Source organism: Bison bison, unplaced genomic scaffold (genome assembly GCF_000754665.1).
Source record: "Bison bison bison isolate TAMUID 2011002044 unplaced genomic scaffold, Bison_UMD1.0 scf7180017864181, whole genome shotgun sequence".
NCBI classification, from domain to species: Eukaryota; Metazoa; Chordata; class Mammalia; order Artiodactyla; family Bovidae; genus Bison; species Bison bison.
The window spans coordinates 1,149,652-1,163,684 of NW_011494753.1; the positions used below are offsets into that span (position 1 = coordinate 1,149,652).

Genomic DNA, 14,033 nt, shown 5'->3' on the forward strand with positions numbered 1-14,033 from the left:
AGAACCATAGCCTTGACTAGACGGACCTTTGTTGGCGAAGTAATGTCTCTGCTTTTCAATATGCTATCTAGGTTGGTCAAGGAGTAAGCATCTTTTAATTTCATGGCTGCAATCACCATCTGCAGTGATTTTGGAGCCTAGAAAAATAAAGTCTGACACTGTTTCCACTGTTTCCCCATCTATTTGCCATGAAGTGATGGGACCAGATGCCATGATCTTCGTTTTCTGAATGTTGAGCTTTAAGCCAACTTTTTCACTCTCCTCTTTCACTTTCATCAAGAGGCTTTTTAGTTCCTCTTCACTTTCTGCCATCAGGGTGGTGTCATTTGCATATCTGAGGTTATTGATATTTCTCCTGGCAATCTTGATTCCAGCTTGTGCTTCTTCCAGCCCAACATTTCTCATGATGTACTCTGCATAGAAGTTAAATAAGCAGGGTGACAATATACAGGTAGCTAAGTCACTGGAATTAGACCTGCTTGTTAATACCCAGTGCTGGCTAGAACTAGCCTCTAGCCCGGTTCTAGAGGCTCTGCCTGTAGGCGGTGGTCAAGTTGAAAGAAGATTGGCCTGACATTTGTATTTCTTTATTAAAAAAAAATTTTTTTTTAATTAATTTATTTATTTGGCTCTGCCAGGTCTTAGTTGCAGCACTCAGGATCTTTAGTTGTGGTGTGTAAGCTTTTAGCTGCAGTATGTGGGATCTAGTTCCCTGACCAGGGATGGAACCTGGGCTCCCTGTTCCAGTGGTTAAGACATGTTAGTTAGATGCAGACCTCCTGGATTGATTCTCTATCTCTTCTCTCATTCCCCTGCTCCTTGATTGTTTTCCATGTAGGGGGTATATTTCTTTAGAAAGCAAACCTTCAGTCTCATTCCTTGGGAGAAATGTCAGCCCATTGGCATTAGGGGTTAGAAGTTTGTTATTATCATTAATGGGATGGTGTTGGGAAGGTAGAGAGGATGAGGCATATGTCATTGTGCTGCCTTTAATTGGAAAATAGTGGCTTTTATTTTCTTTTTCTTTTTTGGACTGTGCTGCACGGCATGTGGGATCTTAGTTCCCCAGCCAGGGATTGAACCTGCTGCATTGGAAGCGTGGAGTCTTAACCACTGGACCACCAGGGAAGTCCCATAAAATAATGGCTTTTCAAAGAAGCATCTAGATTCACTTTTTCTTTTAAAAGATTTTCTAATTGGGTAAAACAAAAGAAGCCAAACTATACCATTATGTACTACTATTTACAAATTGGAAAAAGTGATTTAAAGGTTTGAAAATAGAAGGGCCAGCCTTGGTGTGTCAGGCCAGTGCAGACAAAAAGAAAGCTGTGGTCACAATGTTAAAATCAGTAAAAATGAAATTATTGTCAAAACATCTAATGGTAAGAAGAAATTATTACCCTGTGATTTGTTGGTTTTGATCTTAATGCATCGAACAACATTTTATAATTGATATGAATTTCTTATCACTTGCAGTGAACGCCCATCTTATTGGTGTATTTTTAGCCATCAAATTAAAGCTGCCTGTCCCTTCCAGCTGGCTGTTGGAACATCCAATGCATGTTTCCTGGGGAATACGACCCCCCCTTGGTCATTTGTGACACCTTTGGACCTTCAGCACTCAGGAGAATCGGAAACGGGCTGTCTATTGTTTAGTTCAGGTGGTCCATCAGGAAGTTACAGTGCCGAAAAAGAAGCAAAATTAGGAAACTGGTAGATGAATTATTTATTTATTGTTAACGCATAGTTTGACAGTCTTTGTTTCCTAATCCAGAAAACTGAGTCCCTTTATTGGGACCATTTATATGTACAGACTTATTTCTACCACTTTTTTTCCTTTCTGTCCCACTTTTTCTTTTTCTTACCCCCTCCTTTGTTTTATTGGAGATGAAGGTCATATTTACCATTCTCTTCTTTCTTGCTCTGCTAGTTTGGAGGTCATATATAGTATGCGTGTTAATTACCACTTTGGAAGCATGATTACGCACACTCAGCAGACTTTAGTAATACTAAATGGCCTAGCATCACCTCAGATCACCCCATGAAGCACATGCTAGTATTATTTACTTACAGTCAATGCATATTTATATTTATTCTGTGTTCATCACTCTCTTTGCTCAATAAAGCAAAGAGAGTCCTCCTTGTGCCTGGGACCTTCCATTTGGGGTTACTTTGGTTTCCTTATCTGTAAAATGGAATAATAACAAATACCTATCTTCAGGAGCAGGTGAGGTGAGCTGTTGAAATGAAATGTAAGGTGTTTAGCGGTGTTTAGCAGTGTGCTGGATAGTGTCTGTGCTCAGTATGTGTTAGCCCTTCCTATCATTGGAGTTATTCTGGCTTCGAGGACCATTTCCACAGGGATCTGAGAAATGATTCGTAATGGATCTGAGCAATGGCAGCCTTGAGCAGTAAGCGTGGAAGCACACAGCAACTCCTAACACTAGGAACACAAACCTGTCAAAGCAGCGAGTCCCATGATCAGTTATGTCACATGTCCTTTTCAGCGTCTATTGAGATAAACTCAGGGCTTTTTTTTAAAGCTTATTTAAGCTATTAATAGATCTGCTAATGGTGAATTATCTGCATCTTCCTGGAATAAAAGGAACATGGTAACACTGCACAGTTCTTTTAATGTTATTATTGTAAGATAATGCTGGATTTGATTTACTAAGATTTTATTTAGGGATTTTCCATCCATATTAACGAGTGAGGTGTTTTTGCAAATACAGAATTTGCAGTGTAGTCGGTGAAGTGTGCTTGTCGAATAATTCGTATATACAGATTACAAATATTCATTGTGTCTGTGAGAGAGAAGAAGGAGAAAGAAGGGGAGGAGAAAGGAGAGAAGAAGGAGGAGGTGAAAAAAGAAAGATGGGGAAGATGAAGCAGGGGAGGAGGGGGGCAGGGGAAATAGGAGAGTAGCAAGAAGAGGAAGGAGAGGAGACACAGAGAAAAGGAAGTCACAATATATTTGTCAGGATTATTTCACTCTCAGAAGACATCCCAGAGACTTCCCTGGTGGTCCAGTGGTTAAGACTTCACCTTTTAGTTCAGGTGCTATGGGTTTGATCTCTGATCAGGGACCTAAGATCCCACATGCCTGGCAGCCAAAGAACCAAAACTATAAAACAGAAGCAATATTGTAACAGATTCAATAAAGACATTAAAAATGATCCACATCAAAAAAAAATCTAAAAAAAAAAAAAAAAAGCCCAATTCAAACCAAACAATAATTGTCCCTAAAGTTAAGATAGCCAGGTGGGCACTTGGCTTCAGGTAAAGATCCGGAGGTGCTAGCATTGTGCCTTTCACCCTGTTTATCTTCACTAGGTCCTCTCGCCCTCCCTCCTTGTACTGGTTTTAATCTCAGGCAGAATCCCCCTAGTGGTGGTGACGTTACATCTCATCAGTGAAACTCCAGCAGAAGTTAGATGACATTGCTGAGCCGGGGTCTCCTGCCAGGGCATGCAGTGCTCTGAACAGACCTGGGCATGTGCCCACCTTTGGGAAGGAGAAAGAAAGACTCTCTCTCTAAAGAGAGTCTCCATCACAGCTTTAGATGTTTTATCTGGCCTCACCTTGTCTTGACTTTAACATATCTGGCTCTATGTTTACAGGTCTTTTTTACTTTTACTTTTTGGCTGTGCTCCATCTGTATTGCAGCGTGTGGGCTTCTCCAGTTGTGGCACTTGGGCTCTCTAGTTGAGGTGTATGCATTTGGGTCCCACTTGAGCCACGCAGACTATGAGTGGAAGGGGGGACATACCTGAGATGTGGTTCTCAGCACTGTCACTGAAGTCAAGAAGGGGACGTCGGGACAGGCAGTACAAGACATTCTGGATTATCCCTAGTTGATCAGGTGCGTTTGTGTTTCCCAGGTTTCAGTTACCTCATTTGGCTTGCACAAAGCTCCCATGAAGTTTTTATAAAGTATTGTCTAAAATTTTTATTTATTTATTTTAGGCTGTGCTGGGTCTTCTTCCTGTGTGCAGGCTCTCTCTAGTTGCGGTAAGCAGGGACTACACTTCTTTGCAGTGTGCGGGCTTCTCATTGCGGTGACTTCTCTTGTTGCGAAGCACGGGCTCTAGGGTGATTAGGCTTCAGTAATTGCCCTGAGGCATGTGGGATCTTCCCGAATCAGGGATTGAACCCGTGTCCCCTGCATTGACAGGCAGATTCTTAACCTCTGGACAAGCAGGGAAGCTCCCATGGAGTTTTATTTGATATCGTCTTCCTTCCCGTATTTATGGAGGACCCAGGGATTGAACCTGGGTCTCCTGCATTGCAGGCAGATTCTTTACTGTCTGAGCCACCAGGGATGTCCACTGAAGGTCTGCTTAGAGTAGCCTTGCTTCTGTCAAGATGAACATAAATGAGATAATCAAGATGAAGATGAACAGGCACTCAGAACAGGGACTTGAGCCTTTAAATAGCTCCAGACAAACAAGAATGTCCTTCCTGGGAGCCTGAAATGTTGTATAGTCACTGACTTTTTAAATGGATAGACTTTGTGCTTCTGCAAGTGTGGCTCTCTGAATGGCTGTTTTAAAATCTGAAGTCATAATGGGCACGTTTCTTTCCCACTCTCTTCCATGAAGATGGCTGTATCCATAGCATCTCTATGGGAGGACCCCTGAGGATTCTGATCCTTGTTGTTTAGTTGCTCAGTCACGTCTGACTCTTTGTGACCCCGTGGACTGTAGCCTGCCAGGCCCCTCTGTCCATGGAATTCTCCAGCCAAGAATACCGGAGTGGGTTGCCATTCTCTTCTCCAGGAAACCTTCCTGCCCCAGGGATTGAACTCAGGTCTCCTGCATTGGTCTTTACCATCTGAGCCACCAGGTAAGCCCATGATCTCTATTTCAGGTTCCCCAGTCCATCCATGAGGCTCAATTGAATTAAGTACTTTAGAACTAGAGGTTTATCATTTTATTGGTGTATGTATAAAAGAGAAAAGATGGAAATGTGATTGACTGCCTCACTCCTTCTGTGGCCAGGAAGGTAGAGTCTTGAGGTCTGTGTTTCTTCTCAAGATAAATGTTGGTTTTTTTACTGGTAGCTCCTAACAGCTCCTGGGTCATGCTGGTCTCCATATTTCCTTTTTTACAAAAAAAAATTTTTTTTCATGTGGGCCATTTTTCAAAAGGATTCTCAGGTGGCTCATTGGTAAAGAATATGCCTGCAGTGCAGGCGATATAGGAGACTCGGGTTCAATCCTTAGGTCTCCAAGATCCCCTGGAGAAGTAAATGGCAACTCACTCCAGTATTCTTGCTGGGAAAATTCCATGGACAGAGGAGCCTGGCAGGCTACAGTCCATGGGGTCACAAAGAGTAGAACCCGACTGAGCAACTGAGCATATTTTTTAAAAAAGGTTGTATTGAATTTGTTACAGTATTGTTTCTGTTTTATATTTTGGGGGTTTTTAGCTTTGAGGCATGTGGGATCTTAGCTCCCCAATCAGGGGTCAAACCTACACCTCCTGCATTGCAAGATGAAGTCTTAACCACTGAGCTGCCAGGAAAGTCCCCTTGTCCCCATATTTTCTACTTTGAGCATAGCTGGACAAGTAGAGTTGGGTTTTAGGATATCATCTTAGAGAAGACATAAAACAGCAATTACAGGAGCTCCAGGCTGCCACCAGAATTCAGTTCCTCTCGATCTTCTTTCAATTAGAGCAAAACCCAACTTCTTAATGGTGCCTTTCTCCCAAGGCTACTACATAGGAGGGGCAGGGCCAAAGAAAGAAAAGATTTGGTGAACACAAGGGTGTGGTCATCAGTCACTGGGTGATTTTCTCTCCGACTTCATGAAGAGAAACAAAGTTTTCACTTCTCCTAACCTGGTTAAATCATCTTGTTTATTTTTTAAAATAATATTTATTTGGCTGCACTGGGTCTTAGCTGTGGTTTGTGAGATCTTTAGTTGTGGCATGTGGGATCTAGTTCCCTGACCAGGGATTGAACCTGGACCCCCTGCATTGGGAGTGTTAGCTCCTGGAGCACCAGGGAAATCCCTAAATTATCTTGTTTAGAATACATTTCAAAATGAAAGGTGTTCTTTCTGACACAGTGCTGTTGAACAGCTATCTTCACGTGGGCCGTGATAATGAAATAGTGCAGACTGGGGTGGCTTCACCAGCAGAAATTCATTTTCTCACCATTTGGAGGCTGGGAAGCCCGAGGTCAATACGCCGGCCTGTTTGGTTCTTGACAAGAGCTCACTTCCTGGCTTGTAGATGGCCACCTTCTTTCTGAGTCCTCCCAGGCTGGGAGCAGAGAAACAAGGAGAGGAAGCCAACTCTCTCCTGCTGCTGCTGCTGCTGCTAAGTCGCTTCAGTCGTGTCCGACTCTGTGCAACCCAATGGACAGCAGCCCACCAGGCTCCCCCGTCCTTGGGATTCTCCAAACAAGAACACTGGAGTGGGTCAGCTCTCTCCTATCTCTACTTAAAAAGAAACTAATTCCATCATGAGGGCGTCATCCTTACGACCTTATGACCTCCCAAAGACCCCACCTCCAAGTACTGTTCCATTAGGTTTTAGAGTTTCAACATGACTTCCAAGGGGACACCCTTCAATCCCTAGCATTGGCACAAAATTATTTTTAGGATATGCTTGTGAGCTTCATCGAGTCCAACCCTTTGCAACCCCCTGGACTGTAGCCCACAAAGCTCCTCTGTCCATGGAATGTTCTAGGCAAGAATACTGCAGTGGATTGCTATTTCCTCCTCCAGGGGATCTTCCTGACCCACAGATCCAACCCACGTCTCCTGTGTCTCCTGCATTGGCAGGTGGATTCTTTACCTACTGAGCCATCGGGAATGCTTATTGTAGTGATCCATGTTTGGAGTGATAAGATCCTAGACTCCGGTGGAAAAAGTGAGAAAGGACACCTGACTTGCAAGGTGGTGCTCTGTGGCTGTGGTTTGTTCTGCTGAGACCTGAGCATGCTGCTTTGTGTCCCTGTCTGCCTCTCTTCTGAGACATTTAAGAGTGACTTCTTGGTTCACCGCTCAAATTGATTCTGCACTGAACTGCCCCACTCCATTCTGCATTTGCGGCAGTGACTGGTGGTACCTGATAGAAGACGGGTGCTCAGAAAACCCTAGCGGAAGGAAAACAGGGAGTTTGGGGCCTCCAGACTGAAAACAAGTGAGGTTCTGCTGATGGAAAGACTGGAAATCAGCTTACCAGATGGTTTGGGAAGGAAAAACGGAGTTCCATTTTAGACTATGGAAGTGTGAATTGAAAGTTGCTCAGTCGTGTCCTACGCTTTCAGATCCAGGAAAGCCCGCCAGGTTCTTCTGTCCATGGAATTCTCTAGGCAAGAATACTGGATTGGGTTGCCATTCCCTTCTCCAGCGGACCTTCCTGACCCAGGGATCGGATCTGGGTTTCCTGCATTGCAGACATATTCTCTATCATCTGAGCCACTGCGGAAACCCTTAAAATACAGAGGTTGAGGTTAACTGTGATATTGCTGTGGTGGTGGTGGTTTAGTTGTAAGTCGTATCCAACTCTATGAGATCCCATGGACTGTAACCCGCCAGGCTCCTCTGTCCCTAGGATTCTCCAGGTAAGAATACTGGAGTGGGTTGCCATTTCCTCGTCCAGGGGATTTTTGCAACCCAGGGATTGAACCTGCATCTCCTGCACTGCAGGCAGATTCTTTACCACTGAGCCACCTCTATACATTATTGCCAAGTAGTTGAAGATCACATAGTCATACATCTTAGGAAGATAAAAGTCCTTTGTTTTAACCCTGTAGTCATGGCAGGGGTCCCCAGGATAAAGGTGGCCCCATATCACCCCAAGCCCTGCTTGGCACTCTCTTGGTGACTTGATCATTTATAAGGCATTTAGACAGTCCCATCCTGTCTCATGGAACATTCTCTGCTGCTCTTCAATTCTACTACAATTCCTCCTTATTCCTGAATCTGTCTTCTGAGGGATTGCAGTCTGCATCTACTAATAGCTTGGGTCTTCACTGTTGCTCGTGGGCGGGAGCTACTCTCTAGTTATGGTGCATCGGCTTCTCGTTGCAGTGGCTCCTCTTGAGCACAGACTCAAGAGCACAGGCTCAATGGTTGTGGTGCACGGGCTTAGTTACCACTTGGCATGTGGGATCTTCCCAGAGCAGGGATCTAACATGTATTCCTTGCATTGGCAAGTGGATTCTTAACCACTGGACCACCAAGGAAGCCGCATGTATCTTGTATATTGGGAGATTCTCAATCTTAGCTCATCTAGAATGCCTGTGTACGTTTGAAACTGAATATTTGGAGAACAATAAGTTCGTGTGGCATGCCTTGTCTTGGGATCGTTGTTACTATACTATCAGTGTAGATATGATGATGACCCGTGTGATTGTAGGGTCATTGATCACCCACAAGTTCAAGGATGCCAGAAACGATCCTGAAATACGTATTTCACTGCTTGACCATTCAAAGGTTGAGCCATTCATTCAGAAGCCAGGGCCAGATGCTAGGGTAAATATTGTAAAGCTGAATTTCACTGGATCCCTGACATCTATGTCTGTCTCTAAGCTTTTGTATCCTGCCCTACTAATGTACCCTGAACATTTTCCTGTGACATTATTCTTTGAAATCGTGATATTTAATGGCTGAGTGATTTTTATCTGTGTGGGTGTTCCATAATTTATTAGCTTTTAACTTTATGTCAGATGTTTTAGTTCATTTGGTTTCTGTTCAACTTCAAACTGTATTTGGACAGTCAGCATGCATCTGAGTCATTCATTTTTCCCTTATCCTTCATATCCTTGGCCACCATGTCAAGGGCTCGGCAATAATCAAGAAGTGGCCTCTTCTGCTTTATACAGGAAGGTGTCTTGCATATTTGAAGACAGTTTCATCTCTCCTTCTGCCTCAAGGACTCTTCTTCAACCTGGGTTTTAAGCGAGGCTCCCTCTAAGACCTGTCCATTGATTGACCCCGAGCCTTCAACCCAGGTAACCTGCTGTGTATTCTGCCCGACCCATGAGACCCACTTTCCTCTGATGGTCTCTGGCTGTTGATTTGAGTCAAGCATGAGATGATCCATGGTGGAGGCCCCACTGTGGTTAAAGACATGGGCCTGTGTTTGTCATCTCCCAGAGTGGGCAGATTTGAGTGCTGAGTTCACACTTAACTGTCTTCCTCTAGAGTTGTTACCTTACCAGTGACCTCCCGACCTTTCTTCTGCCATTATTGGCTACCTGTCTTCTCCCTGGGGGTCTGGGTTTTGCCCTTTTTATAAAGTTCAAGGTGGGCTCGGACAGAGCAGCAATACAAGTGCTGATACCCTAGTAGACTCTGGTGCAATGTCCGCATTCCAAAGGGCACAGCACGGCCCAGGCGGGCCAGGGAGCAGGGCTCTGCATAAGCAGGCATCATTAGCTGAGTGGGAGGCCATCTCCCAAGGCTGCCTTGGGACTGGTTCCAGTTCCCTAACACCAAACCTGCCTGCCAGCGAGAAGTGACTCAGGCCTGCAGCCAGGGCTCTGTGTCCAGGTGGGAGGCGTCAGCTGATGGAGGCAGGACTGGCCTTTTCTTCTTTTCCTGGGTCCATGGCCATCTCTTACCCTGTCCAGCACCTCCTGCCCTGCTGCAGAGAGCACCTTCCCCACCCCATCCCCCCACCCCCCACACTATTGCCTGTTTGTGGATGAAGGCTGCCTTACAGAGGATGTACAACAGGTTAAAGTCTAGAAAGGACTTGGAGTTAGAGTTCCTTGCTTCTCAGTCTAATGGCTTTTCTGTACATTGTTTTGTTTTGTTTTGTTTGGCCACACCTTGAGGCCTGCAGAATCATCCCGGACCAGGGATCGAACCCATGCCCCTGCATTGGAAGTGCAGTGTCTTTAAACCACTGAACCGCTAGGGAAGTAAGTCCCTTTTCTATGTTGCGCTGTGCTTCGTCACTCAGTCGTGTCTGACTCTTTGTGATCCCATGGACTGTAGCCTGCTAAGCTCTTCTGTCCATGGGGATTCTCCAGGCAAGAGTACTGGAGTGGGTTGCCATGCCCTCCTCTAGGGGAGCTCCCCAGCTCAGGGATCAAACACAGGTCTCCCACATTGTAGGGAAGTTCTTTACTATCTGAACTACCAGGGAAGCCCAAGAATACTGGAGTAGGTAGCCTATCCCTTCTCAGGGGATCTTCCCAGTCCAGGAATTGAACCGGGGTCTCCTGCACCGCAGGTGGGCTCCTTACCAGCTGAGACACCAGGGAAGCGCCCTTTTCCTATACATTCTGCTATAAAAATCCCACCCTCCAGAGGATCTTTGGGAGTTCTGTGCCTTGCCTTCCTTCCAGAAGTGGAAAGGACCCTTTCTCCCTTGCTTGCTAGGAGGACTCATTTTTGATCTCTCGCTGAAATATTTTGATAACAATCTAGAGATTTCAGTATAGATTGTGGTTGCGCAAGAAATCCAAATCACCAGTTTTTCAGAACCTAAGCAGTTAACATTAGAAATTTTGCTGCAAATAAATTGATCAGTATGCAAGACAGTTGTCACGGCTGAATCATGGTCCACAGTTAAGGTAAACAGATCTGTGATGACATTTTCTGAGCGGAATACAAATGTAACTCATTTCCTCCCAGAGCTTTCTGACATTTCTTCTACACGGATAACAGATTCTCCCAAGAAGGTGTTGGTCACAAGGAAGAAAGATCTTTGTTTAATCCCTCTGTAAAGGTATGGCCGTGATATTTGATGTGCTATCCTTGAAAAAAAAATTGTTCTAAGAGAGATGAATAGTGGGGAGGGCATTTTTCTTTGGTTAGCTGCCCCTCACTCCCTCCCAATAATGGGGGGAATCCTTTTGGGTTTTTGCTTATTTGAATGGTTATTAAAATATTACATTGTCATATTGTGAAAGTTTGCATGTCATTAATCTTTTTTTTGCAATGTGACAATCAAGGGATATTTTTCCTTATTTAGATTCATATGAAATAGTAGTGAGGGGAGATGAAACAGAATGTTTTTCCATTTTCTCACGTTCTTTTCATCTGTAATGCTCTCAAGTTTCACATTTTCCCCCAGGTTTTCACTGCCTATACTGTGTTTTAGAAATTCTATACACCGCCTCTGCATTTGAAATGTGAAATAGTCCTTAGCTAGATGCTGCATCGTAAGCCGGCTCTGTGTTCTGTGTTATGGTGAAGCTTTCAAAAGCCTCAGCTTGTGCTGATGTTGAAATGAGCTGAAAACCTGCAACTTTGGGTAAGGGCGGGCAGAGAGTCATTCCATCCCTGTGTGTGACAGGAAACAGAGTTTCCTGGGGTGGGGGGATGGATATTGGCATTTGGGGTGGGGTTGCTCTGGATAGAGCTATGCATGTCTGTTTGTGCATTTGTCATTGGTCTACGGCCAGAGATCCTGAGCAAGGAGCTATGCCGGAGGGTTGCATTTGAGGTGGGGGTTTCATTCTAGATCCTGTTGGGAGCTGCATTTGGGAGAAAATACCTGCAAGGACAGGAACAAGAGGGCATGCCCCTCAAAGCGGGGCGTGAGTAAGTCTGCTCAGAAATCATGGGGCAATAGAAGGAATCCATCTGGGAAAAGGGCATCTTTCACACCATGCTTCATTCCTTCCCAAAACATTTACAGTCCTTGGCCAAGATAGCGCAGATGCAGCCTCCTCCAGGAAGCCTTCTTGGATCTCCCCAGCCATTCCCACCACCCAGGGTCCAGTCTTTTGCACAACTCACAGCTCTAGTGTGAAATTGCCCAGCTATGTGTCATCACACTCAGGACTGAACTTGTCAGTGGCAGGATGGGGTCTTTTTGTTGCCAGCTCTCCCAGTTGAAGCACAGTTCCTGGCTCAAAATCAGAGCTTTGCAAATGCTATTTGTAGTGGGTACAGGCCCTGTTTTCTTACAGCAGCTTCTGCATAAAGAAGGGATGTCCTGATTAACCCCATTTCTTAGTTGAAGAATAGATGGGGAAACTGAGGCTCATGGCAATGAAGCCAGAACTAGAAGCAGATGCCTCTTTAGTGCGGAGGAAGGTGTAGACACTCATGTCTCCACTTTTCTCCAGAGTCCCCACATATCAAGTGCATGGAGTGGTTGATGTAAATATGCGACCGAGCCAACCACATTTTTCTTCCTCCTCCAGAAATTTTTTGCCCTGTGCAGTCTCAGTGTAGGAGGATCAGGTGACCAAGGCTTTTTAGAATCTTCCCTTCTGGGCTCTGACGATGACACATCATGTATTCTGAGGCATTGACATCATCTCCTTCCTCCTGAACGCCTCTTGGTGGCTCCATCATTCAGGCTCTGTCATCTTTCACCTGGACCATCGTGACCTTGAGTCATTCACAGGAGAAGTGCAGGTACAAGAAGAATGAATCACCAGGGACCAGACCTAGAATGGGAGGGGCAGGGACTGGCCAAGGACAAGCTTCCTTGGAAAAGTGATGTTTGAGCTGAATCTGAATGAGTGGTCGGAGTTAGCTTGGTGAAGAGAGAAGAGAGAACTTTCTGACCACAGGACATAGCGCATGCAAAGGCCCTGAGGTGGGAGGGAATGTGGTGTGTTCATAAAACCGATTGGGGCAGCGTGGCCAGAGCCCAAGAGGTGGGCAGGAGAGGTGGACGGCAGTCTGACCACCCAGGGACTGGCTGGGAGCTCCACATTTGTGCTGAGAGCAGAGAGAAACTGCTGGGGGATAGAAAGAAGCAAAGGCTGGACCGGTCAGCTCCAACTCCCCTGTGAATGATGAGGGGGGAGAATAGAAGCAGAAAGACCAAGGGAGGAGGCCCTGCAACAGGCCAGCAGCAGAACCTAGGGGACAGAGGGACTGCGAGGATGTGGCAGCAGGCCTTGATGGCTGGGTTTGGGAATTGCCATTGAAGAGACAGTATTGATGCCGCTGCCTGCGTGAGTTCACCTGGAGAGAGAGCAGAGCAGAGGGGGCTGTGTAAGCGCCTGGAGTCCTAGAGGAGGGGCAGCTGGCTGAGGAGAGGAGGAGGAGCCTGCGAGGTTGCAGAGAGAGGATGCGGCCCCTGGCAACCAGGAGCGTCTGGTGATGGAGTGGGCAGCTGCCCCCGGCAGAGAAGGGCGGGGTGGAGACGAGACCCCCATGATCATGGCAGCTCCCTAGCAGGGTGACAGAGACACAGGCCTGATGGAAGGGGATTGAAAGGAGACTCGGGAGTGAGAAGATCCTGAGGGGATGCGACAGGGAGCAGTGACTTTGCCCCATGTGACAACTCTTACTCTGACGAGTTCTTCATCTGCTTTTAGGGTCGATTTGCATTTTGATATGTGGTGTTTTGATCAGTAGGATGCGTTCATGTTTCTGTGGCACTCAAGCCTCTCCATTTTAAAATTTATTTATTTATATATTTGATTGCGCCGGGTCTTTGTTGTGGCATGCAGGATCTTTAGTTTTTTCTGTGTCCACGAGGAGGAAAAAAGTTTTCACTACTCCTACCCTGGTTACATTATCTGTTTATTTTAAAAAAATATATTGTCTATTTGGCTGCACCGGGTTTTAGCTGTGGCACTTGGATCTTTAGCTGTGGCATGTGAACTCTTAGTTGCAGCACATGGGATCTAGTTCCCCAACAAGGGATGGAACCTGGGCCCCTGCACTGGGAGTCTGGAATCTTAGCCACTTCCCTGGATGTTCAGCAGGGAAGTCCCAAGCCTCTGTTTTTGTTTTTTTTTTTAAGGTACTGACCATGACCTCCACACACCTCTCAGTGGAATTCCTTTGCCGGTGCCCACTTGGGACACCCAAAGAAAACTAGAGTGGAAAGGATGTGGATGGTTCACCCAGGATTTCTGGGCTCCCCTGCTGGGCTGTGTGAACACTCTGAAGGCCGAGTAGAGCTGTGTAGGGCTGTGGGGTCCCAGAGCTGTGATAGGGGCACGTGCACCTCTTCAGGTGAGGCTCTCATGGATGAGAGCATGGCGTCGCCAGGAGGGAGTCGTGTCCACATTGGTTCAGTTCGGAGGGTGTGCTTGGGTGAAGTCCTTCAGGGACCTTGGGAGAGTGGAGGTTGGGGGCAGCCAGTGGA

The 14,033-nt window shown here is 46.0% G+C and overlaps 1 protein-coding gene across 4 annotated transcripts in view; it reads left to right on the forward strand.

The window, feature by feature from the left end:
- Positions 1-14,033, forward strand: part of ARNT2 (aryl-hydrocarbon receptor nuclear translocator 2) — a 204,353-nt gene that overhangs the window by 27,896 nt on the left and 162,424 nt on the right. The window contains exon 1 of one of the 4 annotated variants that reach the window (XM_010843234.1): positions 11,893-12,340. The exons of the other annotated variants lie outside the window; for them this stretch is intronic. The gene's annotated coding sequence lies outside the window, so the exon portion shown is untranslated. Of the gene's footprint in view, positions 1-11,892; positions 12,341-14,033 lie in introns of those variants that run through there. 4 annotated transcript variants of the gene reach the window in all.